Source organism: Panthera pardus, unplaced genomic scaffold (genome assembly GCF_024362965.1).
Source record: "Panthera pardus isolate Hobbes unplaced genomic scaffold, ASM2436296v1 HiC_scaffold_13, whole genome shotgun sequence".
Classification (NCBI taxonomy): Eukaryota; Metazoa; Chordata; class Mammalia; order Carnivora; family Felidae; genus Panthera; species Panthera pardus.
Window position 1 is genome coordinate 184,807,076 of NW_026526688.1, and position 27,655 is coordinate 184,834,730.

The following is a 27,655-nucleotide window of genomic DNA, read 5'->3' on the forward strand; positions in this document are numbered from 1 at the left end:
TCAAAGGAGCGAACGACAGGTGCGAAAGGCACTCGATTCCTGCAAGCAGAAAACACCAGCCCTCTTCCCCCCAAACCCCTTTGTCACAACCACCCCGGGGTTGGCTTTTAGTCTCCTGAGCTATTGCCTCTTCAGCCCAGCCTGAGTTTTTTGGCCTGGGAGGGGCTGTCCGGCTTCTGCAGGTGACAGTGAGGGCTGATGTCTCCCTGTCACAGGTAGGTCGCTCGTCCTGACTTACCGCCATATGTGATGGCAGTTCCCGGTGCTACCTAGCCTTGCTGAGCACCCCCCTCCCCCCAGTTTTCCATTCTCTCCGTCTGGAGAACCATCCGTTTGCCCAAAGCCAACTTGGGGCCTCTTTGACTTTACTCCTGTGCACATAATGCAGGGTGTAGTGATTTGCTCTCTTCCTTCCCCTGTGGGATGTTAGAAGGGAAGCCCTTATACTTTCTCCTGTAATCATTTCCAGGGCCTCCAGGTCAGGCGGATAACAGTACTTCACATCTGGTGTGTGCAAAACGTTGTATTTCTGAAGAGGAATAAGGTGTCATAAGTTCTCCCTGGTTTAGTTTGTTTACTCTTGGTCTAGTAGCTGAAAACTCCTAACTAGACAGTGTTCGGACGCATTGTTTTGCGGCCTGCGCCCTCCTGTCTCCTCTAACTCCCTGGCTGTATGTCAAGGGACAGATCCTCCAGGGAACTTTCAAGAATCAAGAATCATACCCAGTAGTCAAGGAGGCTTGGGGTGCCTCTTCATAAGAGTCCAGGGTTAGGCTCTGAAATGGCAGCAGAATGTTCTCTACTCCAACAAATATGTATCGAAGGTCTATTAGCAGCCAGGTATCTCGCTAGGTGCTTGGGATTCAGCGGCAAAGAAGGCAGACAACCCCTTCTGCTCTCAAAGAATTTCTGGAACCTATGCTACAGTTTGGGAGAGTTACGCGATAAACATGAAGAGAATGCCAAAGGGTGGAAAACCAGAGGAAGGAAGTGCTTCATTGCATCCGAATATGCCTCCCCGAGGTGGCCTTCCTTCTGCCTTGCACTGACCACACTACTGTGGCCTGGTGGTCTCCCCACCGGGATGTGTGTTTTACTTGGCTTTGATCCAGGGTCCTACACACCGAGCTCCATACACAGCGGGTGCTCAAAAAATGCTTATAGAATAAATCAAGATCCTGACATGTGCCTTTTAGGAGTTGCCTTGCCTATCCCAGCTGGATTTCTTCAGGGTAGTGCATTCGTGCCTTACACAAACACTCAGTAAAGGCTCTAGGGCGTGGAAGGCACACAGCAAGGAGCTATGCTTGCCCCTCTCCTAATACCACATGGCTGTTTCTTGAGTCCTTCATCAGTGTTAAATATTTTACATAGCCTCATTCTCATAATGTTATAAAGTAGGAATTATTTCTCATTTTGCAAGTAAGGACACTGTGGCTCAGATAGGTTAAGGAGCTTGCCAGAGCCTCACAGCTGGAGCGGGCAGAATTTGAACCCTGGTCTGACTCCAGAGCTTGGAATCATTAGGCCATACTTTGTATGTTAATCATTGGTTCATCTCTGTGTATCTTCAGCTAGACAGCAGGTTCTCCAAGAGAGAGGACCATGTTTTATTCACCTTTGAATCCCCAGCGACTAAATCAGTGTTCCTCAGAGTACGATCTACAGATCACCTGCACCCCAGTCATTTGGGGAACAAAGAGCACAAAGAGTCACTCTGCATTTTTGGGAAAAATGCAAGTTTTAAAGTCTCTCCCCAGATCCGTTGTGCATTTTCCCCTCTTCACCGTGGATCCTTCTAAGTCTTAACCCCCCAGTAGCTGTGAATGGGACCTTATTTTGAGATCGGGTCTTTGCAGATGTAATTACATTAAAGACTGTGAGATGAAATCATCCTGGATTTAGGGTGAGCCCTGAATCTAATGACTGGTGTCCTTATAAAAGAAAGTAAAGATAGATTTCAGACACAGAGATACAAGGGAGAAGACAATGGGAAGGCACAGAGAGGGAGGCCATATGAAGATGGAGATCAAGATCAGAGTTGCACATCGAAAGTCCTGGAATGTCAAGGTTTGCCAGCTGCCACCAGAAGCTGGAAGAGGCATGGAACAGATTCTCCCTTAGAGCCTCCAGAAGGAATCAGTTCTTCTGACACCTCTTGACTGTGGACATCTGGTCTCCACAGCTGTGAGAGAATACATTTCTGTGTTTTAAGCCACCCAGTTTGCGGTAACTGGTTATGGCAGCCACAAGAAACTGATACACCGATGGCATGAAAATGCCCAGGGATATAGCCTAAAATCTACTCTTCTCAGACACTGAGCTACCCAGGGGATTCCCCTGCCCCACTCAAGTTTAGCTGGCCAGGTGCGGACTGGGCCTGGCGTGGAGATGCCTGCTACGTAGCCAATAGGATCCATGGGAGAGAGTGGTCAGTGGCTGGTGGTGTTTCAAAGTGATTTTGGAATCCAGCCAGAAGAACTGGGGAAGACAGTCACCAGACATCTGACCTGAGCTGAGTGGGCCTTTTGACGGCTCACATCGATTTCTGCAGAGGACCTGGTTTCTGCCTCCCGCCCTGGACACGCACTCCATTGCCCTTCCTGCCCAGAGCCCTGTGCTGCCTTTCCATCGGTCTGCTTCCGCGGCTCGCCTCTACCAAGCCGTCTTCACTTAAAATGATCCTACAGAGATCAGTTTTGTTTTCATATTTTTAGTATAACTAGCTGAAGTTGCAGCCCACTCGTAGGCCCCAAGGTAAACACGGCCATGCATGTGAAAGAAGCCTGGCTGATGTTTTCTTTTAGAAATTAAATGTCTGGGGAGGGGGAAATGTTCTTCCTAGCACCACCTGAAGTGATCTTCCAAAAGATCTCTCTCTCTCTCTCTCTCTCTCTCTCTCTCTCTCAGGGAGAGGTCTTGAAATGCAGCCATGCAGATAGTCAGTAATTTTTTATTTCTAAAATAAAAATGCTGGCCACCTCTTGGCCCGCTGCCTTATGATAACCCATGCCTAGTTCAATTTCACTATTTTCACCATTTGAATTTTGGTTAATTAATTAGATAGCAGTCAGCGTCGTATTCTTTGAGTGTGTTGTGTAACCCTGCACCTCTACCCAGAATAGAGCCACTGACATTGAAAGACAGAGATTGAATAGGCCCTATGGTTAATGGTGTGGCTTTGGGTCTGCGTTGTTGACTGAGCTCTGTGGGTGAATCTTGGCTCTACTTCTCTCTGGGTGCAAATGATCAAAAACCCAACCCAAAGCGGTTTAGCTCAGGGAATTTGTCGGCTGATGTTGTGGGTTGAATTGTGCTTCCCAAAAACATATGTTCAAATCTTAACCTCCCAAAGCTGTGAACGCAACCTTGTTTGGAAATAGGATCTTTGAAGATCAAAGTTAAGGCAAAGTCATTAGAGTGGGTTCTTAATCCAATGACTAGTGTCCTTACAAGGAGAGGAAAATTTGGATGTAGGGATGCACAGGGAGAAGACACTGGGTGAAGTCACAGAGGAAAGAAGGCCATGTGATGACAGAGGCAGAGACCAGGAGTTATGCAGCTAAGGAGTTCCAGAGATTACTGGAAACTACCAGAAGCTAGGAAGAGGCAAGGAACAGTCCTCCCCTGGAGCCTTATTAGGGAGCATGGCCCTGCTGACACGTTAATTTTGGACTTTCAACCCCCAGGAGTACAAGAGAATTAATTTCTGTTGTTTCAAGCTGACCAGTTTATGGCCGTTTGTGACAGCGGCTGCAACAAACCAATACAGCTGACCTGTCTAGTAATTCCAAGAGAGGAGTGGTTTGGGCCCCAGCTGGATCTCACACTCAAATGGGCACTTTCTCTCTATCCATGAGTCTCCTTGCTGTTTGTCTTAAGTCTCAGCCTCCCGTCCTTTTCAAGTTCAGAGAGGAAGACAGCAACCCTTATGTAGTACGTCCCATACAACCGCAGGCGTCCCTCCATTTGAACCCACCTAGATCACTCACCTGGCCTGGAAGACAGTGGCTCAGGAGTGTGGTAATCTGGTTGTGGGCCCTGCCCAGGAAGGCCATGTGGCCTGAGAGCGGGTCCTGCTCAGGAGGCCACGTGGCCTGAGAGCAGGCAGGCAGCAGGGGCTATTTGCCCTAAGCAGAATGGACCGGAAAAGTCCCTGCACTGTGCAGCTTCTCTGAGCCTCGTTTTCCTAATCTTCAGATGGGTAATGAGTACGTACCCCGTAGGTGTGTGAGGGGCTTGCTAGTCCTTGGCCCTCTGCCTGGCAGGTGGTGTTTAGTGAACGTTAGTACAATGAGCATGAACCTCAGGACAGAAACTTAGGCATTCATGAAATGAAAACGTCTATATTTTGCTACAGCATGTGAATTTTGATTACACATTCCCATTGTAAGGGTGATGGAAATGTACTTTGGGTCGGAGTCCTGTGTCTCCCTTTCCCCCAGCCTGTGTTTAAGTTGTAGGGGGCTTAAGTGGTTCTCAGCCGCTGGCAGGGGTGACGGGGTAGGGGTTACGCATCCCGTCTGGGCTACTTTCATATAGTCGCAATCTCCTCATGTTTCATCTCGTATCTAGTCATAGGTCACGGTTGTGTCTCTCCTTGTCCCCCTCTCAGCAATGGCTTGTACCCCACCCGTGCTACTTTGGGTGAACAAAGAACAAGTTGATATATTTGCTCCTTCACGGCTCTGAGCCTTGCTCAGAGGACCTTGCTGAGCAAGGGGGACCTTGCTCTCTTGCCCAGGGTAAAGGCAAGGGATTCATATTCCGCTGCCCCCAAATCACTCCTGAGCTGACGGAAACTTTTGGAAACTATTGTGCAGTTGTCTGCATACATACACCACATGACACCGGGTGGGTCCAAGACCCTTGAGGTTATTGTCTACTTCCCCAGAAAGAAGGGTGAATTTTTTGGGTTAAGTTTAAGCTACTTTAACAAAGATACCTACCCTCAAAATATGTTGTTTTAAATAAGGTGGATATGTTGGTCTCTTTCATGTTACAGTGTGGTGGTCCAGTCTGGGAGGCCCTGCTCCGTGAGTCATCTAAGAACTCAGATTTTTTTACACCTTCTTACTCCAGTGTGTCTTAGGGGGTGGTCCCCAACTGTATGTATGAAGCTGGTTGTTGCCATGTTTTTGTCCCAACCCATGAGAATGGGGGGAAAAAAAGGCAGGGGGAGTCCAGGGTGAGGGGCTTTTTAAAACTAGGGATGACTTCTGCTCACATCCCATTAGTCTGAGTATAGTCACGTGGCCACACCTAGCCATGGAGGCTAGGGAGGCTAGGGAATGGAACCTTATCTGTGCCCAGCTTGTACTTGGGAAGGTTCTCTTATCACCACTGAGATGGTTTTTCACAGTTTGGGAGGTTCAAGAGTAAGAAGGGTACATAGGACATGAAAAACATAACCACAAAAGGAAAAAAGAATAAATTGTATTTTATCAAAACTTAAAACTTCTGCTCTTTGAAAAACTCCTTTAGGAAAATGAAAAGATAAGCCACAGACTGGGAGAAAATTTGTGCAGAACAGAAGTCTTATATCTAGAATATATAAAGGACTCTCACAACTGAATAATAAGAAAACAAGCAGCCTAATTTTTAAAATGGCAAAAGAGGGGTGCCTGGGTGGCTCAGTCAGTTAAGCATCAGACTCTAGATTTTGGCTCAAGTCAAGTTCATGGTTCATTAGTTTGAGCCTCGCATCGGGCTCCACGCTGGCAGTGTGGGATTCTCTCTCTCAAAGTAAACAAACAAACTTTTTTAAAAAAAGAAAATGGCAAAAGAGTTAAATAGATTCTACACTCAAGAGATTTGGATGGTGGGGCACGTGGGTGGCTCAGTCGGTTAAGCATCCAACTGTTGGTTTCAGCTCAGATCATGATCTCATGGTTTCATGAGTTCGAGCCCCTCATCGGGCTCAGAGCCTGCTTGGGATTCTCTCCCTCTCCCTTTCTCTCTGCCCCCCCCCCCCCCGCTATCTCTGTCTCTTTCAAAATAAATAAAATAAACTTTAAAAAATTTAAAAAAAGAGATTTGGATGGAAAATAAGCACATGAATATATACTAAACAGTGTCAGTTAGAGAAATGTACATTGAGACCGCAATAAGGCTCCACAACACAACCTGTCAGGAGGGAAAAACAAACAGATAAAAAATGGATAAACCGAATGCCGCCAAGGATGCAGAGCACTGGAAGCCCCATGCGTTGCTGGAGGAATAGAAAGTGGTTACGGCCACTTTTGAAAACAGTTGTGCAATTTCTCATACAGTCAAACAGACGCTTAACCGAACAACCCAGCCGCCCTGCCCCTGGGTGTTTACCCAAGAGAAGTGAGGACGCACGTCAACACCAAAGCCTGTATGTGAATGTTTATAGCCCTTTTTTTTTTTTTTTATAATCACTGAGAATGGAAACAGCCCCAGTGTCCGTGAACTGACGAGCGGATACCTGTCGTGCGTCCATGTAATGAAATCCTGCTCAGCGTTACGAGGGGACAGGTTACTGATCCATGCAGAAACATGAATGAGCCTCCACAACATTTGGTACACCTGAAGCTAGCGTAACATCGTGTGCCAACTATACTAAAAAAAGCAAAAAAAATTGGCAAGTGATGGAAACCAGAGGCTCGAGCCAAGCGTACCTACTGTAAGATTCCATTAATACGAAATTTCTGGGGAGGCGCAGCTAGAAGGACAGGAAACAGATCAGTGGTTGCCAGAGCTTGGGAACAGGGTGAGCAGATTGACGGCGGGAGGGCACAAGGGAACTTTGTGGAGTGATGGACGTATTCTGTGCCTCAGCCGTGGTGATGGCTATGTGACTGTACAGGTGTAGTGAAATTCATAGAGCGGTACACCCAAAAAAGATGAACCTTTCTCTGTGTGAATTGTGCCTCAAGAAATCGAATGTTTTCAAAATCTTTTTTTAATATTTATTTTTGAGAGACAGAGAGAGACAGAGTGTGAGTGGGGGGGAAGGGCACAGAGAGAGAGAGGGAGACACAGACTCTGAAGCAGGCTCCGGGCTCTGAGCTGTCAGCACAGAGTCAGACGCAGGGCTTGAACTCATGAACCGCGAGATCATGACCCAAGCTGAAGTTGGACATGTAACTGACTGAACCACCTGGGTACCCCGAAATCTAATTTTTTTAAAGGGGAGAGATGGATATTTGAGATAGACATTGCTCTGGAGAGCTTTATTCCTTACCTCTTCACATCCCACTTCATCAGGTTTCCAGCACGACTAGCCGTGCTCCCCACCCTGGTCCCGGGGTTCCCCCTCCACTGCCCTCACCCAGGCGGATTAGGCCGAGGCTCCGTGCTCATTCTTAGAGACTCACTGATAGCCAACCTCTCTTTCTTTGCCCTCTGATTCTGCCCTTTCCTCAACTTTGGAGATCTTTCTAGTCTTTTGGGAAGCCATGGGGGAGGGAGCTCCTGGGGAGACTGTTCCATGCCCTGATGTCTCAAGGACCAGACTTCCAACACTGAAGAGCCAATCGCTTTGTTACCTGTGTTTTGCTGGATGCTCCCTTCCTTGGAACACAAAGGCAGAATGTCTGGTTTCTTAAAAAGGCAGAGGGATGTGTAGGGAGAAACAGGGTAGGAATTATAGGAAATGGAGGCAAGGTGGGTAGATAGGACATCAGTTAATATTTCAAAGTATTATTCATATTAATAATAGTATTAAATGAAAAAAACCAGTACAGAATAGCGGGCACATATATAGACAGTTGGTCAGGCTTGAGAGGTGGGAAAAAGCTTCCTAGAGGCAGTGGAACTTGAACTGGGTCCCTCCCCTTTGGTTGAAGAGGCCATGGGTGATCATGATAGAAGCAGGCATGAACACTGGGCTGGCAGTTGACCTTTGAGGAAATGCTTCTGACCTTTGAGGAAAGGCTGGAAGTAGTGGGTTGAGGTATAGCAGACATGAGGTTGGAAGAGCCAGGGTGGACCAGATGGTGAATGACCTCAAAAGCAAGACAGAGGGCGTGCTCTAACATAGCTGGTAATGGAGAGGTGCTGGACACTTTTTTAGCTGGGATACAAGTCGATGAAACTATCCGGGATAGATCTGTTTCCACCGAACTCAGTGATCACTGAGTCTCTAACAGAGTCTGCGAGGCACTATGCCAGGCAGCGGGGATGTGCAGACAAATTTGGTAACTTTGCCAGGAATCGGGGACAGACAAGATGAGGGACTAGCAATCTAGTGTTTTCTGTCACCATCAGCATTTCCGATTACTCCTTTGGCACCGAAGCCATGCCACTTACATGCTTGTCTAACTAACCTATAACGTGTCTATCTCTCCACTGAACCCAAATGATCTTGAACTCCTTGAGAGCAGGGACCATGTGTTGTTAATTTGTGGCCTTAGCTCTCTTTGCACTGTGCTTTGCCCTTTATAGGAATTAAGTAATTGTAGGATATATGAATCTGGATGTTTGAATAAATGAAGTGGTAAGGAGATAACAGCGTCCGTGGGAATAGAGGAGAAGGGATGGCTAAGAGAAAGATTTTGTTTTTAATGACCCCGACAGGATTTCATAGCCAACTGGATTGGGAAGATGAAATGGAATGGGTCCAAGATGACCCGTGATGGGTGGCTAGAGAGAGGCCGGGCTGGGCATGATAGAGGATTGGGAGTGGCCAAGTCTGGTGAGAAGAGATGAGTTCCATTTAGAACTCTGCATTGTTCAGAGTTTCCTGGGAGTACTTGAACTCTTGCAAGGCGAGCTTAGTGCTTACTGGGAGCATTTTGGATGAGCAGCTATCTGCATAGTGGCAGGCTAATTTCAGAGTAAGTTTATTAAAATTAGCATGTGGGGGAAAGTGAGCACAACTGCTATTTTTAACTAATAGGATTCATGTTCTCTCCTGTGCAGGGAAATTCGCATATGCGCTTCTAAAATTGACAATTTCTACTCTTATTATGTTAAAAAATTAATTTAGTGACTTTCACATTGAATAAAATACATTGGCTGAAGATTAGAAGAGGACTTTGGCTAGTCCCTGAATGAAAATGACCAGAGTGAATGACATTTCTTACTCACCGCCTGGTTTTCCACTAATAAAACCACACTGGGGCTTTGGGTACCTCATGGTGGAGATCTTTGCTTAGTGGAGAGTCTGCATCTCTCTGTGGCCCATCAGGTGACATGGTGCCCGTGGGAGGGGATAACTGGTTCCCAAGGAATGTAAACCTTGGTTGGTTTTTGTTTTGAAGTCTTCCCATTTTCATTTTCTGTATAAGTTTGTTCAATAATCTACTCTGTTTCTATCACCTTATGCTGTTTTATTGTGACATGTCATTTATGCCCAGGATATCAGATCTTCTTCAAGACAGTCTATCCTCTGTACAACTAATCTATTATGCCACCTTAAGAAGAAAAGCACTTTTCACTAAGTCTTCTTACTCAGAAACCTTCTTGGCTCCCCATTATCTGGTATTCAAAGGCTCCCCTCAAACTGGCCTTGAGCTTTCCAACTTTATGTCTCATTGGTCCCCTCAGAAACTGAGTGTTCCAGACAAACTGATCCATCCTGGATTCTGGTTCCTACCTCATTCCCACATCCTGATCTCATCTGGGTGGGCCTTCTACTTCTTCCCAGACCACAGCCTTTACTAGGCCTCCAAAATGGAGTAGAAGCCCGCATCCCTCATAAAATCGTCCATGACCACCCAAGCTTGAAGTGAACTCTTCAGCCTGTTGCGTTACATAGCTTAGACTCCAAGCCACTCATATAGCACTAAAATGCTCCCAGAGAAATATAGGGACCTTCTCTGTGTGTGGATCTCAACTCCTACACAAGTTAGTGAGCTCCTAAGAGAAGGGACTGTGACAAGCTATGTTGGGTGGGTAGGAGATAGGAATGAATTTCATGCTATGACTCAAGAGGAGCAGAACTGAGTGGGGATACTGAATAATACCCAAGAACCAACCCAGTTCTGACCCATATACAGGACCTCTACTTTGAGGTCTTCACTCATGGAAAAGTGACTCATCAATGTGCCTGCCCACCTATAGCTTTATTAATGGTCGACACACAGGTAGAATGTTACTGATGACATGATTATATCCTCTGAGCAGGGGAGAAATTACCTGGGTGCAGTGGGAAGGTAGCTGATCTGCCGGGAGTCAATGCGATAGGGATGAGGGTCGAGAAGGACACAGGAGCCCACCTGAGCCTCTTCCTTGTCCCCTTGCTCTCCTCCACTCTCGATCCACCTGAGTCTGCCTTCTGCCCCTTCTTTTCTCCTGCAATGCCCTTGCCAAGCCCATCCAAGACCAGACTCCTCTCTGCCATGCACAGTGGTCTGTCCTCAGGTTTCAGCCTATGTGGTCCTGGCTGTGCAGCCTCTGACACTCCACTCTTCCTCCCCCACCTGCTGGGCTTCTGCATCCCTGCACGTGGCCACTGGACATGTCTCCAGGCACCCTACACTCAATGTGCCCTAACCCGAATCCATCCTCCCTCTGGCTTCCGCCTTTCCTATCTGTCTTCCCTTCTTCCATCCCTTCTCGATTGATGATGTCGCTACAGAGTCGTCTTTGATCGTTCTTCCCAGCTGAACCCAATCTAATTATTAATCAAGGCCCGTATTTTCTGCTCTTGAACAAGTCTTTAATAAGGGCTCTGTGTCGCCATTTCCACCGTCCCACCACGGCTCAGATTCTCATTCACTGTCCTCAGAATTATCTGCTACATCCTGTAAGACCTTTCTTCTGTGTCCTGTCATCCAGCTGGAGTTGTCCTTATAAGCACTGAAATGCTTTACCACTCCTTTGCCTCAAGCTCTCTGATGGCCCTCAGGGGCCTGCAGAGTCAAGGCCAGTCCCTCAGTTGACCTCCAGGGCCCTGCTCCCTCCTCACCTCCAATGATTCCCCTGGGCCCCTTCTGCCTATCCACTCCCCCACTCTCCACAGAACTCCTAACAGATACCAGATCGTTCCATGCCCTGAGGCATCTCTAGGTCTTTGCTTGTGTCCAAGGTGACCTCCTTTGCATACTTAAAGGCCATGGTCAAATGCCACATCACATGAGCGTCCTACCTCCCCTGGGCCTGGTATGTTTTACTTGGGAAGTTGATGGTACGTTTCAGTTGGGAAGATGGTGTGGAGAATTGTTGGCAGCATAATAAGGCAAGGTAATGGGGTTCCTGACAATGGGGGCCCTCAGAGAGGTGGGGGGGGGGCAATAATATCTAGTACAATTCCAGGCACATGGTCCTTGGCAGGTACTCATGGAAGGAAGGAAAGAAGGGAGGAAAGAAGGGAAAAATGGGAAGGAAAGAAGGAAGGAAAGAGTTCATGTTGCCATTTCTGATACTGTCTTTGAAGCCAGCCCTGCTCAGCTGCTGGTGTGCCCCACTTCCAGCCTCTCCCCCAGACTGCTCATGGCCCCAAAGAAGCTGGGAGTGAGTGTCCACGTGGCGCCAGCCCATGACCGGTATCCTCACCAGCTGGGTCATGTAAGTCTTCAAGCTCCGTAGGTAGGTAGCTACTTAGTGTTGGGTGAATCTCATGACTTCCCCAAGACCTCAAGTTTCTCTGGACTTTATGCAACGAGGATAACAATATCCATCTTGTATCCCTCACCTGAGATGAGGCTAGAGTGAGGTGATATATATGAAAGTATGTTTCCAAGTCCCCGACCCTCTGCAGCCGAGGTGGTGGTCCTGTGCTTTAGGAAATGGTGCTCTGGTCTTCGGAGCCATTGTTAACTCCTTCCCACGTTTGGTGGGGTCCTGAATAAGCCTCTTAGTAGGCTGACATCAGTTCTCAGGACACAGCACTTGCTCACAAAGAACTAACAGTAGCCTCCTCCCTGGAGAACATGCCTCCCTGCCTCCTGCACCCATTTCTGCCCTCCCGCCCTCTCCCTCACTGCCTGGTCAAGTGCCTGGAAGCAAAACTGGGATCTGACCCTTCCTTGGTCAAAAGCCTCCATAGCTCCTGCTGGCTCTCACTTTGTCTCAGACTTTATTGTCGTTTAAGGCCTTTCTTACTTTCATCCAAACCAAATGATCTGGCCTTACTTTGCACATCTCCGTTTCACATGTCCTGTGTTCTCGGTAAACAGAAGCACGCTGAGTGTTTGCAGGAAGCCAGCGTTTCCACCCACCTGGGGTTTGCTCAGGCTGTGCCCTCTGGCAGGAACCCTGGTTCTCTTACTTCTTCTCACTCCTCCTTCGAGGCTCAGTCATAACCACCTTAACCTCCAACTGGAAGGTCTTTGGCCTCCTGCGATCGCATAGCATCCAGGTGCACCTCTGTGACCAGGTCGGAATTATTTACGTACGTGCCTTGTCTCCAGCCTGGAGTTACTCAGAGTGGGATGGGGTGGATGTTTTTTGAATCTGCCATTATACCCAGCACAAAGTCCTGCTTGTAGACAAATCTGAAAGAGATGACAAGCCTATCCAGCTCTCAGTTAACACTTGCATTGAAAACCTGCTGAATTAAAACAAGGACATCCATTTGTTTGCTTGTCAGAACAACATTCTCGTGTGTTTCTCTCCCCAAGGTCCCCTTATATCCATTTGATCTCACAGACCTTCTGACTTTCCAAATACAGACTGTGATCTGTTAAAGGTAGTAAGTCAAATCTCCTTTTAATAAGCTCCAAGGGATTTATGAATTCACTAGAAGTCGTTTCCTCTCTCTTTCTCTCTCTCTCCATCCCAACCTCCCCTTCTTTCCTTTCTTTTCTTCCAAACTGAAATTTTATCGTATCAGATATATTGCTTGACAAGAGGCAGAAGCTGTGGGTGGGAAATCATTTGGTTATAAAGAGCTACTTTCTGTAACGGGCTCTGACCTGTGTTATCGTGCGTCGTACCCAGCCTCTGCCTTCGCCCTGGACTAGAAGGGTTTGTGCCAAGGTTGTTTGCACCCACCTTTGACTCTCATGCAAAGAAGCTATGCAATTGCTTTGGCCTCTGCGGTCACCTCATCACAGGACATAATACATAAAAACAGTACCTTACATCTGTCTTTCTTCTACTGATGCTTAAGAGGATTAACCCAGCCTCAGGCACCTTGCTAAAAGTCAGGGTGCAGAAGCCAATGGGATGCTGTCACCTTCTTCTCCATTCCCTTATCCTCATAACCACCTCGTCAGTTAGAATGAGCAGGGGGTAGTGTGAAGAAATGGAAATTCGGAGTCCTTATTGATGGTCGCTTGGCAAGAAGCAAGTATGTGGAGGCAGGCCTTTTAACTTCAAGTCAGATGTTTCTCCCACCGGAAGGCTTGGGTTCCTATCCTCTGCATGCTCGTGCCAGCTGACCTAGATCTGAGCCCAAGAACTTGAGCTGAGATAGAGACTTCTGGGGTCGGGTTCCAAATTCCCAGCCAGACTTCAGTAGAGGCTGGAAGTTGAGCAAAAGTGGCGTCGGGGACGCCTGCAGATGTGGCCATAACTGGAGGACGGTCAGGATGCCACCTCTTCTGTGGAGGCTGCAGGCAGGCGCTCCAGGTGACCCAGTGCTGTCTGAGCAGGGGCTCCGCAGAAGTACTAGAATCTAATAATGCCACGGACCCACCTCCCCTGGATCCTACCTGCCCCCATCACAGAGAGTTTCCTTGGGCAGCTGTGGGGGCCCTACCCTTGTCGGCCTGAATCTGTGAATGGAGAAAGGGTGGTGAAGAGAGGTGAGTGACTGAAGGTATTACCTAGAGATGGTAAAACTTTGGATCATGATGGATTTGACTTTAAATATCTGAATAAACTTAAGCGGCCCCCAAATTTAGAAAATATACGTGTGTTTATTCATTTTTTAAAGTTTATTTATTTTTATTTTCAGGGAGAGAGAGAGAGAGCAGGGGAAAGGGAGAGAGAGAATCCCAAGTAGGCTCCGTGCTGTCAGCACAGAGCCTAATGCAGGACTCGATCCCATGAACCATGAGATCATGACCTGAGCCAAAATCAAGAGTCAGACGCTCAACCAACTGTCCCTAGAAAATATACGTATGTTTAAAAGAAAATAACTATAATTCTAGTACCCAGAGATGACTACTGTTAATATTTTAGTGTTTAATCATTCAGATACTTTTCCAGGCCTTTATTTCTAAAAATGAGTTTATATCGCATGCTACGCACATACAGTGAATGCACAAGGTGAATGCTCAACGCATTTTTGCACGTGCACCACCCAGGTCAAGATATAGAACATTCTCAGCTCCCCAGAAGGCTCTGCATGCCTTTCCTAGTCGACTCTACCCACCCATCCCTCCTGCACCCATTAAGCATTTTTTTGAATTCTGTCACTGTATGCTGTTTTATAAGGTGTTCTTTTTCTCGCTCAGCAATAAGTCGTGAACAGTTTCCACGTCACTAACTCATCTCCATCGACATCAGTCTCTGTGGCAGCACGGGATTACACCGTGTCGACAAACTATACATTTGCTGGACTTTGAGCCTATGTCTTAGAAATTCTTAACTGCATTGTTTCCCACTGTCGGAACACCCAGATGTCTGACATCAGAGTTCTGTTAAACTCTAGAATAGGCTGCAGGGACAGTGACTTTAAGGTTTTCCCGTGGTTTTTTGCACAGCCGGCTTATATCTTCCCTTGCTTACTTAGTTTCTGTGAATGCACATGAGTTAGGCTGAACGACCTAATAACTACCCCTGTGCGCTGGGGCAAGGGTATCTGGCATCTTCCCACTCGGTGTAAAGGTTTGTACAGGAGAGCAGATTCTAGGGTGTTCGTTCATCCTGTCCATCAACTTCTTTTTAAAAATTCATTTTTGAAAAAGGAGAGGAATTCATTGGACAATTCAAACACCTGGGTTTTAGAGAGACGTTCTTTTAAGATGATAAGATTGGTTGGTGAGCAAGGAAAATAACTGTTTTGATTACTGGAAACATTCGTGAGGATTCATGAGAAAAATTCCACACTTCTCCAGAAACAGTCTCCGACCTAGTGCTGAACAGTTAAGTTTTGATCATGTAGGTATTAACCGCACACATTTGGGGACCTTCCTTATTTTCACCCTCTCTGTTTAGCTTTTGATTATTTTACTACCGCTGTTTCTACGACCACTGCTGTGATTGCTACTACTCTCTCAGTATCATTATTATTATTAACTGCAGTAAAGTTATTCTTTTCATTCTGTTTTGCTTTTAAGTAGGCTCCACATCCAGCAGGGAGCCCAATGCGGGGCTTGAACTCTCCATCTTAAGATCACGACCTAAGCTGAGATCAGGAGTCAGATGTTTAACTGATTGAGCCACCCAGGCGCCCCAGTGAAGTTATTCTTACAAATGTGTCCATTTATTAAGCCCTGTGTGCCATACATATAAGGTTCATCTAAGGTTTGGTGCAGGCACATATTTGAAGGAAAAAGGATACGTTTATTGGGTGCTATTTAATGTGCCCAGTCCTGAATGCTTTATATATGCATTTCATTTATACCTCACAACAGCCTTGAGAGGCAGCTAGAGTTACCACTATTTCATTTGCTGTGATCAATATGGCTAAGAGTTGATAAGTAAACATAAGAGAATATGCTGGCAATACAAGAGCTGGGATTTGAACTCGGGTTCTTTTTATTCCAAAGTCTGTGTTTCCCCTGGTCTACTATAGCCTTACCAAATGGATGAGTGAGTGAACGAATGAAAAAACATTCTAGTGTGGTCCTCATTTTTAGGAGGTGTGTATTTTGAATTATCAAGCCAAGAAGGAAGTATTCTTTCATTTAAACTCTATGAAAACCTCAGTGTAGTACTGACACAGTTTTGTATCATGGATATCCAGTGACACCTGTCAGGGGTGACATAGGGCTGTCTTATGAACTCAGTTACATATCTTACATTAAAAGGTGCCAAATTTCCTCAGTATCAGTTGCTTGGGTGTGTTGGCATATTATTTAGGATTAGTTTTAACGTAATACCAGAAACAGCAGTGGTTTGGATAAAATAGAGTTATCTGTATTTCTCTCTCAAGTACAGTGACTTTAGAGGAAGACCGTTTAAGGCTGATATGGCAGCTTACAGTTTTTCAGGGACCCAGGCACCTTCCGTTTCTTTTATCCACCGTTCCAACAGTGGAGCTTTCCATTTTCGGGATGAATATTTTGCAGGAGGAAGAAAACATGAAGAAGAATATGCTCCTTCCTTTAAGGAAACTTCCCAGAAGTCTCCTGGAACACTTCTGCTTCCCTCTTCTTGGCCAGCACTTTATAGGAGATGTAGGGGATCATAGTCACTCCTACCTCCTAGGGCCTCATTGTGAGGACCAAATGAACTAATGTGTGTGAAGTGCCCAGAACAGTACTTGGCACACAGTCAGTGGTGGAGGAGGGTCTGCCCTTAGTGTTTTGTCTGATGCCTCCATGGCCATATCTGGGGTCTAGGCCCATCAGGCTTGATAGGTCTTTCCCAAAGACTTGTTTTAACTACTTTGGTCTTTGCACCCTCCTACACAGTACGGACAGCAGCAGTCCTAATGATATAGCATGAACATGATGATGATGATTGATGATGAGGAGGATGATGATGATGATTATAAAGATAAAAAAATAACCTCTTAGCAAATGCCAGCTTCACGCCAGTGACTGGACTAAATACCTTGTCCCATTACCTCCTTTATGTCGCAGACCCTACGAAGGACACACTATCATGGTCCCCCTTTTACAAGTAAGGGGTCTTTGGCTCAGCAAGAGATGGATTAACTTGCTCAAGGTCATTCAGCTACAGGTGCAGGGCAGGGACTGGAATCCAAGAAAGTCTGACCCCCCCCCCCCAAAACGTACTTGGGATATCCACTGCCTTCCGTGAGCTTTTAGGTCTCTCTGCCTCTAAAATTTCATCTCCTTTTGGAATGGTTAGCCTGGTCACATATTTAGTCAGTCCTATTGATGCTGCTGTCTGTAGTGACCTTGATTATCAGTGACTTTCCTTACTGAAAGAGAAATGCCCACGCCTTGATGCTACCTGCATCAGTGATGTCTTCTCCAAAGGAATCCTTTAAGCACCAGGTCTTGTGTCTGTACTTGGCAGAGGAACAAACTGAAGCAACCCATGTTACTGTCATTTCAATGCTCTTCTGATGAACCGTGATTGTGGTGGACAAATGGGCTGTCAAGAGAAGCCATAAAATTATGCCCAGTGTTGGCTGTTGGCTTGTTGGTGATGTGGAGACAATGGGGACTTTGCCATCCTCCCTGAAAGCCATACTAAATTGAGATCATCCGTAGGAGCCCTTTGCTGGCATAATCGACCCAGTTGCACCATTACCAGCCAGGGAAACAGACCTGGACAGAGCCCTTGCCTTAATTAGTGTTTATAGTTTAGTCTGCCCTCTGAATAAGCCTGCGATTTGAATCAGCAGAACTGCACATCCACCCATGTTCCAGAATGAATCTCCACCTAACTTGTTGCCGTGGGGCCGAGTTCTGAACTGACAGTTCTTGTTGAGGAACATCTCTCACTAATCAGTACTGCCTGGAGGTGGTGGTAAGAAACTGATAATGACAAGCTCAGGAGCAAATTAACAGTGCTCAGGAAAATATGAGCTAGGCATAGAGAGAAGGCAAAAACAGCTCCCACTCACAAGCTTCAGCTGGGGACACCTTCATCCTGTAGGCGGAAATTGGGGCCCAAGCGGCCCTTTAATGATGACTCCGTGATTCTCATGCAGAGAGAACCGCTGGGGGGAGCTGTGATGATCACGATTGGCTGGCATCTTGGCAGATGGTGGTAAGAGCTCTACTTCCTTGGATAATTAAAATAGTGATGGATTTGCATGTCTGATTTCAAGATCTCTAGTCTGCAGATGACTGCCTTTCGGGGGCAGACAGGGACGGAACACCTCCTCGCCTTGGAGTATCTGCACCTGACTCTAGTTGGAAGAGATGGAAGCCAGGGAATAGTCCCACAAACGCTCCATCTTGAGTTGAGTCTTCATCTGGAGCACTCTGACCCTCTTCTGGAACACTTCATCCCAGCAGGGAGATGATATTTTTCACAAAGGCAAGGTCTGCTGACAAACTTAGGAATGGAGATTGGTTTTCTTTCTTTGAATAGGATGAATGCAGTTCTTTGGATTATTGTGATTATTAATAAGATTGGTGCCTTCAGAATTTATTGAGTGCTTAAAAAAAAAAAAATGCATTGTCTTATAGAGCCCTTATGACTCTCCTGCGAGAGAGGTGGGGCTGGCCTGGGTTTAAATCCCACCATTTCCAGGGTGCCTGGGTAGCTCAGTCAGTTAAGCGTCCAACTCTTGATTTCAGCTCATGTCGTGTTCTCACGTTTCATGGGTTTGAGCCCTGCATTGGGCTCTGCGCTGAGATCGCGGAGCCTGCTTGGGATTCTCTCTCCCTCTCTCTCTGCCCCTGCCCTGCTCTCTCTCTCTCTCTCTTTCTCAAAATAAATAAACATTAAAAAAAATAAATCCCACCGTTGCCACTGGCAAGTTGCGTGACTTTGTTCTTAAGTTTATTTATTTATTTTGAGAGAAACAGAGACAGCACGAGTTGGGCAGGGGCAGAGAGAGAGGGAGAGAGAAAATCCCAAGCAGGCTCCGTGCTCTCAGCACAGAGCCCGACACGGGACTTGAACCCACAAGATGTGAGATCCTGACATGAGCTGACATCAAGAGTTGGATGCTTAACAGACTGAGCCACCCAGATGCCCCACAAGTTGCGTGACTTAAAAAAAGAAAAATCTCCTAGGTCCTCAGTTTCTTCATCTGTAAAAGGGGAAAATGTCTACTTTTTGGGGTTGTGATAAGGATTAATGACTTATATATGGGAAATACTGAGTCACCTTTGGGCACTGAGTAGAGTCCACTATGGTGATGGTCATTCACCCAGCATTTATATAAGAGGAAACTGAGATACAGAGGGGGTGAGTGGTAGGTGATGGCCATGGAAGCCACATAATTTCACACTAAATCCCAGGTGCCATGTCGTGTCTATCAATAGTGCCTTTGTCTCTGTGCCTCCCAAATTCCTTTTTGTTAAAGGATAGTCCTGGAATCAGTTGGAGTTCTGCAAACGACTTGAGCCTCATCTGGGAAGTGGAGGCACTGCCTCATGGTGTTTGAGGGCAGATCTGAGAAGTCAGGGGCAGATAGATATACAGCGGTCACTGTGGCTCAACAGTAGTAAGGATTTTAGGGGTTTTTTCTCTTATTATTTTTTTAATGTTTATTTTTGAGAGGGAGAGACAGAGTGTGAGCAGGGGAGGGGCAGAGAGAGAGGGAGACACAGAATCCAAAGCAGGCTTCAGTCTCTGAGCCATTAGCACAGACCCCCACGCGGGGCTTGAACTCATGAACCATGGGATCATGACCTGAGCTAAAGTGGGAAGCTTAACCGATGGAGCCACCCAAGTGCCCCAGGGTTGTTTTTTTTTTTTTTTTTTTTTATGATTTCTTTTTGAGACAGGGGGAAGATGAGCCACAGCAATTTTATAGCTTTCAAAGACAGTTTGACCAAAATGTTGTCCATGCTTTGTTGGCTTTTTATTGCTACCCAGCCCACAAGAAAAGCTTTCTGCAATGGAATTGAATTATTATCCCATAATGAAATGCCTAGTGAATCTCTCATTCCATTCCATGTGTGACTGTTACATGTTTTAATATGTCATTGTATATGTGAGCGTTTGTGATGTGGGCTGTCGGCTACAGCTACGTACCCCAGGCCCCTGGCAGCCTGGATGGAAAAGGGTGAACCTCAGATGCGTGGGCAATTTTAGTGCCCCATCCCGAATCCTGGATCTCTGTGAAACAAACCTGAATTGCACGCCTTGCCATCAGCATCTCAGCCGGAGGCAAGGTCAGATCAGCCTAGCGCTGGGGAGAGAGCAAAGTCGCTCTAGGCAAACAATGGTCTTTAAAAATATATGCCGTCTTCAGCAAATGAGAGGGATTTCCTAGCCCATTTATGGCCAACTAGAAGGAAAGCAGTCTTTTTTCCTTGCATTTCCTCCTAATCTTTATTGGCCTGAAAAGAACAGGGGTGCACTCAGACGGTACAGAGACTGAGAAGGTGGGGACAGGGAGTAAGGAAGGAATAACAGGAGGGAAGGATTGAAATAGATATTCAGGCAAACCCTCGTTATTCCTAACTTCACTTAACCAAGACTGTCAGTGAATTTCACATACCCCCCAGCTACCATAGTTCACATTATAAACTCTTCCAATTACCTGAAATCTCACTTAACTTAAATTTCCAGCACATCCCCTGGGGCATTCAAATCATCAAAGTTTGCCTGTCGAAAGTAATACTGAAGAGGGGGAAGCCGCCATGGTGACTCAGAGAAAGCTAGATCATAAAAAAAAAAAAAGAAGTCATCTTAGAGAATGGCATTAGAATCATTGTTACCAACCTGAAATTGCTGAAATGTTATCTAAAAATTACAGAGGCGAACACAGATTTGGAACAGGGCTGTGGACGTGCTTAGGAGACTGGGGTGTGATCGTGGCTGGCAAAGGCTGCTCCCACGGGTGAGTCAGTGTGGTGTGGTCACGATGGCCGCAGGCTGGAGGACCTCCGTGAGATGACTGTCCACGTGGGGTTGGGCCCACTTAGCATCTTACTCCACAGATGCCCAAACTCTGCCTGGCAAGGTTCAGTGTGTCCCTAAGTGACAGTCCTGTATATCTGGAGTGGTCAGTCTGCAAGATTTCAGAGAATGAAGGTGTAAAGGAAGTTTATGCCCCTGTGATATGGGGAAGCTCTCGTTTTAAGGAATAAAAATGAGGTGAAATTACAAATGCCATTATGGCAATTCTATAGGAACTGTCTTGTGACCTCTCCATACATATCAAGTTTTTGCAAGCAGATTTCTTTCTCTAAAATTTTTTTTAACGTTTATTTTTTATTTTTGAGAGAGAGAGAGAGAGACAGAGAGAGACAGAGTGCAAGTAGGGGAGGGGCAGAGAGAGAGGGAGACACAGAATCTGAAGCAGACTCCAGGCTCTGAGCTGTCAGCACAGAGCCTGACACAGGGTTCGAACCCACAATCTGTGAGACCATGACTGAGCTAAAGTTGGACGCTTAACTGACTGAGCCACCCCGGCGCCCCACCAGATTTCTTTTTCTAAACGATGCTAAAAATGGACTTTCGAGAGTTAAGCTTAATAATAAATAATAATTGATTAGCTTCCTAAACAATATATTACAAATAGGTAAATATATTTCAGCTTAGCAGGAATCAAAATTCATTTACATCTCAAATGTAAAGTGTATTGAGCACTCAGCTCTTGGTCAGGAGCTTGGCTCTGGAGACGCAAAGGTGAATGAGTTGGACCTTGGCTGCAGGGAGGCCTCAGTCGGTGGGGAGGCAGATGGGTGGGCTGGTGGCTGTGATGCCCTACTTCAGGTGTACCTGGAACGTCACATGGTTACCAGGAGTCAGGAAGAGGGCAGGAGGAGTCCGAAGCGGACTGCAGCCAGGTACCGCAGAGCTCTTGTTTGCCAATCTCCGTAACAGGGATATTTTTAAAGGTGAGTGAGTGGCAGGACCTGATGTATGGTTTTCAAAGGGATTAGTACCTGGACCAGACAGGTAAGGAGGCAAGAGGAGGCTGTCGTGATGGTCCCGACCAGACATCACTGGGCAGGGCAGAGTAGGCTTTCTGAGAATGGAGGGAGTGGCTTTTTGGAAGTTGAAGTTATGTCGATTGTCGGATACTGTTTGCCCGAAGCCACATATTGGGTGAGAAAGGAGGTATTCCTGGGTGGAGGACGGAGAATAGGGTAAGAAGAGGGCAGTGAGAAAGCAGGAAGTAGAGGAGGACCAGAGGGGGAAATCCCTCTCAGAAAAGAGGGAGCCTACAGTTGAGAAGTTTCTAAATTATTCCTGAACACGAACCCTTCAGCCACACGAGTTTATCAGCACGTTGTGAAGCCTTTGGGGATTAGCAGGTAATATTCTCGCAGCGGCTAACGAGAGCTAGCCTGGCCCCATCCGTAAAAATCGCCAAGGACCACGAGTCACTGTTCGAGGGAGAGAGTCACTCGGTGGAGAGAGGCTCCCTCCCTGACAGCCTGGCCACCTTTATCTCTCATCGCATTTGTCTAGCTGTAAAGCCATCTAAACAGTAATGTGGTATTTCAGATAGTCGTTTAATTATTATGATCTTCCTTATAGCAAATTATGATTTGCTTTATTGCAGATAACAGTAAGTGGGTAGATAAAAGCCGCTCAGTGGTGAAAACTGTAGGTCTCGGTTCTTAGGATGAGAGCACAAGGCTACCTACATGGCGTTTGTATGCAGGTAGGGATTGACATCGACAAATGACTTGTGAGTTGTGCTTTAAAAATACAATTGAAATGCAGTTCAAAAGAAGTCTATCTTGGAGAGGATAATAAAAGTGTTTCACGAGGTCTAGCATACGTGCCGAAAACCGGGCATATTTTACCGTTTATTGCATTCACGTTCACTGATTACCCCGTGTGCTTGGTGTGTGGTTTTCTCCTTTCTCCAGGTGGTAGGTGTATACCCCACGGCAGCGTGTAGACTTCACCACTGTATATGTGTTTCTGGGTGTGATTGATAGAGTCTCAGAGGTTAATCAGAATAAAAGGAATTGTTATTAAATGTGCACTGTTTCTTTTTCAACCTTTATTCACAAGCCACCAGAAGGAGGACCTTAGCAAAGTTGAGGAATAAGCTCAATAGAATGGATCTACCCAGGTTAGTGTGGTGAACAGTCATTGTTTTCTCACTCCCCAGCATTCATTTCTCTTTGCACCAACACCCCGGGTGGGAGGGCATTACCCCTGGATATAATCTGCAGGGACAGAGCACAAGACTATAATGTGGGTGTCCTGTGCTCCCCCAGGCAAAGGATGGCACATGATCTGCTTTAGGCCACCCCTTGAGGTGAGAGATAAAGAAGCTGAAACTTTACCCCGTTCTGCCCCGATCGGTGGCCTGTAACCTCATCTTTCCTGCACTGAGACCTGGTGGTTCCTCGTCCTGCCTGCAGCCACCAGAGTCATCTCGCTGCTTACTTGTTTCCAAGTCGACTTCTCTGTCCTTCTGCCAATTCTATGAGTGCCAATATTCTTCCAGTACATTCCTGCGTTAGAGTATCAGTTACTGTCACTTACAGCTAAAGGGTCCTGTTGCTTAGAACCCAACGCAGAGAACAGTCTGGCTTTGCTACTGACTACTACTTTAGGAATGAAGGATAAATTGACCTCATTGGGCTTCAGTGTTCTCCTGCCTAAAATGGGGCTAATCCTACAACCTATGTCATAGAGCAGCTGTATGGATTGAATATAATGTTTCAAGTTGATCATTGCGTACAGTTTGGAACAAAATGTTCACTAAATAGTGGTCACTATGCCACTAATTACTATTGTTAATGAAATAAAAGTCTACACTTCTCATCGTTATTACTCCTAACAGTGCCTGACACATAGTAGATGTTCAAAAAATAGTAATTTGTTTTCTCCTTCTCCTTTACTGAAAACAAACCCAAACCCTCCTTTTCTTGGGCGGAGAAGAGAGCAAATATCCCCCACGCCACACGTGAAGAGGGGGCGTGGCCCCCACGCCACACATGAACTTAACAGGCAGAACTACGCCTTGACTGGGGAGCAACGATGGAAGACGGGGAGAACCAAGTGTGTATCCCCTGGCCAGAGCGGCCGGTTTCGTGAGGTTTGCCCCGCTCATCTCCGCCCTTTGACCTGCGGTTGGGCAGCCACGTGACCCGTCCGCCCACTGATAAGATTCTGATAGCAGCTGCCGTGGCTGAGGCTAACCCCCTGCCTGCAGCCGGTTGCCTGGGTAGCACCCCGCCTAACAGAACTGCGTTAGACAAGGTGATAACAGAATCCACATTAAGAAACAGCAAAGCCAGTGTGTTCTTTGTCGGCCTGACAGATCAGATCAAACTGCAGGATCCAAAGGTGTGTCTGCAAAGCGGGGCCCTGAACCCCAGCTGCCTTCCCCTCCCCCTGCGAGCTTGGCAGCAAATTTTACCCAAGCTGTATAGTCAAAGATAATTTACACCGCATTGATGTCAGGCCGAAATTGTCTTCCTCAAAGGATTCTTAATGTCACTCCCCTATTCAGAGACCCTCGGGGCTCCTGCTTGCTGGAAGAATCGAATCTGAACTCCTCAACACCACTTCCAGGCCCTTTCTGACCTGACCACCCATCTGTCTCTCTTTCCAGCTTTATCTTAGGTAGCTTTCGTTCCCACCCCTCCGCCCAAGACAGCCCAGCATGCTGCTTGCCATGCGGACAGCCTGTCTTCCGGCATCTCACCTCTGAGCTTTGCTGGGACCGTTTCCCTGCCAGGAGTACGGTTTTCCCATCACCACTACCTGTCACAACCTCAGCTACCCTCCCAGCAAAACAATCCTTCCACCTGTCCTTTGGGATCCATCTCAAACATTCACATCTTCCTCTGACTCTCTGAGCACCTTCTTTGCCGAGCTGTGATCCTCTCCTTGTGATGAAAAATAGAATAGCAATGCACATACGGCACTTACTATTGTAAATGTTTCACACATACTAATTCTTTTAATTCTCACACTAGCCCTATGAAGATACTATAATCATACCCACTGAACGGATGGAGAGACTGAGGCACGGAGAGGCTAAGTAATTGGTCACATAGCTAGTGAGCGGTAAAGTCAAGATCTGACTGCAGTGTCCCAGTTCCTTCTGCCATGGTCTCAACCATTGCTTTAAGCTGCCTTTCCTGTGTTTCTGGGAACTTTGTATGTCTTTATAGCATTTAGCATACCATAGTTCGTGACTATTAATGAATGATGATCAGGCTACTTATTATCATCTATTACTCTCTCTTTTATTTTATTAATAATTTTTATTGCTATAAAAAGTACCAGGCACCATTCTACGTTTATAGGCACTTATGTCTCGCCAGGGATGCATGCCTTAATTTGGTGTGTGGAGAGAAACGCACTGGGCTGAGAGGAACCCTCAGCTTAGGTCCAGCTCTGGGTCCTACTAGTCAGCCCTGGGTAAGTCAGTGCACGGTCTGGGTTCCAGTTTCCACACCTGTATGATTAGGAGTCTGGTTTAGGTGATTCTTGTGGTCTTTACCAGCTGCGAGTTTGAGAATCCATAAAATGGGGATAAAACCACACGTGTCACACAGACCGTTGAGGCTATAGTGAGATATAGTAAGATAATGCGTGACATTTTCTCATTCGTTATATGTATGTATTGAGCACCAGCTATATACCGTGCATCATTCTGAATGTGGGGCACCTAGAATGAAAAAGCAAAGCACTCGTGGCCATGGAGAGGGAGATGTTGAAAATAAACCAATAGTCATCAGTTACATAACTCAAGATCAAGTATTAAGTGCAATGAAGGAAAGTAACACCGTGTAAGAGGATTGAGAGTCTGGGTATTTACAGACAGGGATGAACTTCCTGAGAAGGAGACGTTAACAACAGATCTGAAGGAAGCCAGGGAACAAGTCTGCAATCCAAGCAGAGGAAGCAGCAATGCCAAGGTCCTGAGGTTGGAGTGGGCTTGATGTGGTCATAGACCAGCAAGGAGGCCAGTGAGGTTGGAGAGCAGTGAGCAAGGGTAAGTGGGAGGACTTTGGGTTTTGTTTTAAATGTGATGGGAGGCCGTGGGGGACTTTGAGTCACTACATGTCCCCATCTGCTTTCCGTTAAGAAGCATCATTCTCATTATGACACGGAGCAGGGACTGTAGGTGGGTAGAAGCAGACAGTGTGAAGCAAGAGGCTGGGGCCACGGTCTAATCAAGAGATGATGGCGGGGGCGCCTGGGTGACTCGGTCGGTTAAGTGTCTGGCTCTTGATTTTGGCTCAGGTCATGATCTCCTGGCTCATGAGTTCGACCCCACATGGGGCTCCGTGCTGACAGTGCAGAGTCTGCTTGGGATTCTCTCTTTCTCCTCTCTATTCCCTTCCCCGACTTGTGCTCTCTCTCTCTCTCTCTCTCTCTCTGAAAATAAATAAACTTAAAGATGATGGTGGCTGGAACAAGAGTGAGAGTGGGGGAAGTGGGTGAGCAGTACCTGATTCAATATACCCTGTGAAGGTAGAGCCCATGGCATTAGCTGATGAAGTAAATGAGGGCTGCGAGCAAAAGAGAAGAAGCAAGGAGGACTCCAAGGTTTAATGGAAAACCAAACATGGTTTGTACCACTTCCCAATGGGGAAGATTCAGGGCAGGGAAGTTCAAGGGGATAGTGAGGGTTCAGTTGAAGCTGCCTCTCAGATGTTCAGATGGAGACACAGAGTTAGAGACGAGAGTGAACGCAGGTGAGAGGCTGAGCTGGTGACACCAACTTGGATGAAACCAGCAAGAGATGACGGGAAAGCCCATTGGACTGAAGGCGATCCCCTTGGTTGAGGGGGGTAAGGTTTTGAGTGAATGAAGAGAAGAGGGTCCGGGGCCTGAGTCACAGCTTACGTAACCGTGTGCAAGTGCCCTTTGAAAAACTATGCGTCTCATCCACGTGACTCAGCCGGCGAAGAGCCCAGTGTGTTCATCAGTACACAGGCGGCCAGAACTCTCCGTGATGGAGTTGGTTGGTGACCGAGCGGATGGCTAGGTGGCCTCTTGCGCCTCAGTCCTTCCCTGTGGAATATGATTGAAAAGGGTCCCAGGAGGGCCACCTGTCTTCCAAACGAGGCCTCAACACACTATGAGTCAAAATGCACCACTCCGAGTACACAGTCATCTCTGAGAGCGTTTGGTTAAAAATGTAGTTAGACCCTGGGATGCCTGGGAGGCTCAGTCGGTTGAGGGACCGACTCCTGTTTTAACTCAGGTGAAGATCTCACAGTTCAAGAGTTCGAGCCCCACACTGGGCTCTTCACTGTCAGTGTAGAAGATTCTCTGTCTCCCTCTCTCTCTCTCTGCTGCCTCTCCCCTGCTCTCTCTCTGTCTCTGTCTGTCTCTCTCTCAAAAATAAATAGACATTTTTTTTAAATATGGTTAGATCTAAGAGAGGTAATGTGTGGACCTACTACTAATGTATTTGGGACCAATATAGCATACTAAAAAGAGCCTGGAATTTGTACTTCAGAGTCCTGGTTTGAGCTGACAGTAGTTAGTTCTGTTACCCTGGGGAAGACAATCTCAGCTCTTTTTTTAAATGAGGAAAACAGTTTTTGTCCCACTTGTCACACAATGTTGACCATCAAATGAGAGAATGTCTGTGAAAGTGTTTCGTTCGCTTTAAGTGCCATGAACGTAGTACCTTGAATTTTGAAAAAGTGTACAAAGTCCAATTTTAGCATGGCACCTTCCGTTTGAAGCCCAGTGAGGGGGGCAGAGCAGGTATTAACTAATCAGGGTTGTGCCTCAGTCCCAAAGAACGAATTATCTCCATGACATAATGGCCTTTATTTGGGCGCCATGATGCCCACTCAACTCTCCAAATGCATCAAGTGCCATCTCCTGTATGTAGCTTTCCTCCCCTGCCCATAAAGCCAACCTCCATCCCACTCTTGCCTCCCTTGGAGGCCTTCGTGAAACATCCATCGAATGAATGAACACATGTGCAGGGTGGCTTTTTACAGAATAGTGGTTTATAGGCTTTTAGAGTGGCAGTCCACACTAAATGTGTGAAGATACGCAGATACGTGTGTTTATTCCTACACACATGCTCCAAAAGAAAAGCTTGGGGAAACAATGCTTACCTTCATGGGATGCA

General features: G+C 46.6%; 1 protein-coding gene across 1 annotated transcript in view; it reads left to right on the plus strand.

The window, feature by feature from the left end:
- CCDC149 (coiled-coil domain containing 149) overlaps window positions 1-27,655 on the plus strand; it is a 95,510-nt gene that overhangs the window by 775 nt on the left and 67,080 nt on the right. The gene's annotated exons all lie outside the window — the stretch shown is intronic.